We start from the raw sequence: 4,315 nt of genomic DNA, 5'->3' as shown, positions 1-4,315 counted from the left end.
TGCTTACTTTAAAATGTAATATAGCACAATTCACTTATCCAACCCAATAATTCGTTTTAATTATCGTATTCGATGACCTTTTATTTTTAATTGCACATGCATTATAATTTAAAATGCAATTTTAATTCGTTCATATAATACAATAGTCGCACGCGTTAATGGTCATTACTCTTGTTTTTCTTTTCGGAAAATGTTTTAATTAATTTCTGATTTGAACACAATTATCCGTCTAGTCTGTACATTTTATTTTACGGCCCTGCTAACTAATTTGCTACTGAATTACTCGCGGCGTAGCGCATCAGATAAATTGCGTGTCGACCTATAGTGTTACAATAAAGTTTAGCCGAAGTGAAAATTAAATTTTGAACAATACGCATCGATATAATACCCGAACCGTCGACGGATATTAATTTGAAAATTAGTTGTGCCTGAATAATAGTTATTAAAAATTAAATGGCCATCAGTTGAAAACTTTAGCGCCCCTTCACTATACATTATATATAATTTAATATGGGCCAAAATTCACCGATACAAAATTAAATTCCTACGTTCGTGACATTTTCGCATTCCATAACTCCGCGAATCCTATCTATAAAATCGCCGGTGACCAAAATACTGACAGATAAAACGTCTAACGGCATTTAATATATTACATATAGTTACGTGATTTTATAAATCGCTCACGTCTATATATAATAGGTAGGTTGTAGGTACAGTCGAACTTGTGAAATATACAACTATATACTTCGAACTGTATAATATGATACTGCAAAGTTTCAATATTCAATAATCCAATCATAAATATAATATAACACGACGATGTGCAGCAGTATGATCGTCGTGTATTGAAGTATTTTCCATTTAATAATATTTTGTTTGCATTCGCTATAACTACATCGCACAACGAATAGTCATATCACGCCGAGCGAAAAAACAGCATGGAAATCGATTACCCTCGCGATGGCGTAATAATATCACTAAGAATATTGGAATCCATCAAAAATGATCGGTACACATGTTTAGCCGATAAGTCTGCATTAGTATGATTTGATAAGGGGGTTTTATTTTTTATTTCTGTCCAACTAACACATTGAGTGCCAGGCCAAAAATGACAAAACTGACCATTCTGACCGGGACATTTGTTTTATAATGTGTTTATCATATAAATGTGTATCATTATCAATACACACGGCACAAATAAACATATTAGTTGTGTATTGAAATTGATACACATGGCACTCAAAGTGTTAAATTTCCAAGTCTCGATAGTCAATCCCTCTCGGGTATTCACTATAATACGTATAATGTGTCCGTCAAAAAAACAAAAACATTTGGCTGCACGGTACATAACATTATTATAATAAATTAATTACGTCCACAAAATAAATTGCTTGTGAAAAAAGTTTTGCTCGAAAAAGAACCAATTCTTGGCGGGCCATACGCAGTCATGATATTAAATGCGAACAACTAAATATTTTATATTATATTTTGTATAAAACACGGAAGGCAATGCAATATAATATTGCTTATGTCATATAGCTTTTTTTAGTATGTATTAAAAAAAAGTTATTTGAGTTTGAAAACCTACGAATAATACGGAATTTCAAAACAATAATAACTTTTAGATGCTGAGAGGAGCGATGATATTGTGTACTTTTTAGTTTGAAAACACTATTTATAGTCGAACAAATGCCCCGATTTTCCAGTTATATACTAAATAACTGGGAAAATTTACCCAAAAACCGGTTTTTGATAAAATGTATGTGCATATTATGGTTTTTTGTTGTTACTACCCATTACAAAATAATACGTAGGTATACCCGTAAGATTTGAAATTTTTACCAAATACATAGGTAGGTAGCTATATTAGTATGTTCTATAGACATGATAATATTTTAAAAATATTTTGTTTTTTTGAGCTTTTTGTAAACATTTACAATTATTTAAATTGTTTAGTTTATATTAGAGCATGTGCCTACTTATAGTGCAATATTTTTACTTGTGAGCAAAAAACCTTGACAATTTAATACAATGCTCTTCAGAAATTTTTCTTACAGCAATTAAAATATAATATCCACAACAGGTACATTATTGTCAAACGTTTGAATTTCTTCAAAATGGCGAATTATTTAGTAGACTGCATATTCTATGCTGACGGCCGTGACCGCTCAGAATCATTATCAATGTATACTATAATAATTAATATCCATTAACTATACTCAATTACGAGGTATACTCGAAACTGAGAATTGTCAAACTGCACACATTACCTAAACGAAAATGTTTGAACTGCACTCAGGCACTCAGATTAGGTTAGGTAAAAATCAATTAAATATAACCATTTAAAATATTGCACTCGATCCGATTATTATTCCATAGAACTTATTAATATAAATTGTATTGAAGATTCCATTTGTGTGTCGGTGAATTTACAATTACATTATTTCAATGACGTTATATATTACGAGGTAGCATCAAGTACTAATTAAGGAATGAACATTGAACGTATACCTACACATATTACTAAATTATTATTTTTAAATAATTGTAACTACGTAGTACTTGAACTGTAACTATTTCTTAATTTTCAAAAAAGTAAATTTTATAATATAATATTATTTGTTAATTTTCAAAAAATGAATATACAATTTTTAGATTATCATATTATGCAATTATTATTATAAAAAAAACATTAACTTTAGATACCTACCAATTAAAAATAATTATTATTCTTTCATCAGTCGACTGATATTCGTAATTTATTAGTAAAATTAAGATTTGTGTTATGCAATGAGTGCAATCGAGAATTACCTTTTTCTGTGCCAAAAACAATCGATGCAAATATAAGCGCAATTTATTCGACCTCATCCTCTACTGCACCTACTATACAGCAGAGCAATTTTCGCGGTTTTTTGTATAAATAATACTATGAACAAAAAAAAACCCCCTACAACATGGTAAAATATTATCATCTTTATTGTGCAAGCACGTCTTGGTTTCTTATACATCACTGTATATATCAAGTGGTTGTTTCTCGCGCGAAAAAATTTTTTCCCATGTAATTACGCATCAGCCAACAATGGACGTGAGAGAACCACTTATAAATTATTTTTAGTTGGTATTTACCTAAATATAGTTAAGTAATTTAAAATTGTAATTTTTCTCAACATTTCATTAACACCCGTGGTTGGTTGAGAGATATTTGCTCACCTCATATATTTGTTTTGGTTACCACTGCCTATATATTGTATCAGTTTATCACCTTATCAATGACATATATAATATAACATTGTGCAATGACTTTTGGATAGACTATCCATTCGTCGTTCTATATGCTTAAACAGTGAAAGAAAGTCTCTATATGCGCGACATTAACAACAATATTAAAGTTCAATTAGTTCCTTTAAAAAATGTTTATTATATTATTTTATAATTTCACACGAATTGTCCTTTAAAATACCACCATTCACATATTATTATATTTGTTATTATATAACACTCAAAATAGGTTTTCACGATCCTTGAAGCACTCTCGCAGGTACTAACATGATATTATTAATCCGGTGTCATAGACAAAGTACCTGGGCACGAAAATCTCGGCAAAACCCTGCGTGTGCGTCTTATTCATACATTAATTTTTATTGATTTTCACATACATTTTTTCCGACCAATATCTCCGCGTGATAGATATAGGATTGCCGTTAAGTGTTGACGTATATGGTATTACTGTATTAGGTTCATTTCGGTTCACGCATTATCGACTTTTTCTTGATGGCCTGCAAAGGTTTGCGCAAACTGCAGCATTATTAACATCATCATCGGAAGAGCACTCTGCACAATAATAATGGTCTCGCGACGATTGCTGCTCGTTTAACCGTAATATACGGAACAAATCGTGTAGGTAAATTCCCTACGATATACTACGATAACTTCCAGTAGTTATACCAGTAGTAGCGCCCTGGGTCTACACGCCACCGGTGTGTTGTTATATCATATTATGGACATTGGACCCTTTACTACATATACACGGCGTAGACTCGACAATGCCATTGAACAAATCAACACGAAATATGTGAACCAGGCAAACGATCGCATTTCAACGCGAAAACCGAATTCGTCACACTATAATAATACATTAACTCTTCAGGCTCAGTAATATTATATATCATTGCATATTATTACACGATTACGACATTATATAATATTATACCCACTGATATTTTAAGCAACAGTCCTATCTTACGACGCTTATAAGATACTTTATAAACTCCCATTAAATTATTAAGACCATGCGCGGACCTAGAACCCCCCCCCC

The sequence above is a fragment of the Acyrthosiphon pisum genome, chromosome A3 (assembly GCF_005508785.2).
Source record: "Acyrthosiphon pisum isolate AL4f chromosome A3, pea_aphid_22Mar2018_4r6ur, whole genome shotgun sequence".
Classification (NCBI taxonomy): domain Eukaryota; kingdom Metazoa; phylum Arthropoda; class Insecta; order Hemiptera; family Aphididae; genus Acyrthosiphon; species Acyrthosiphon pisum.
Note: the sequence above shows the minus strand (reverse complement) of the source record.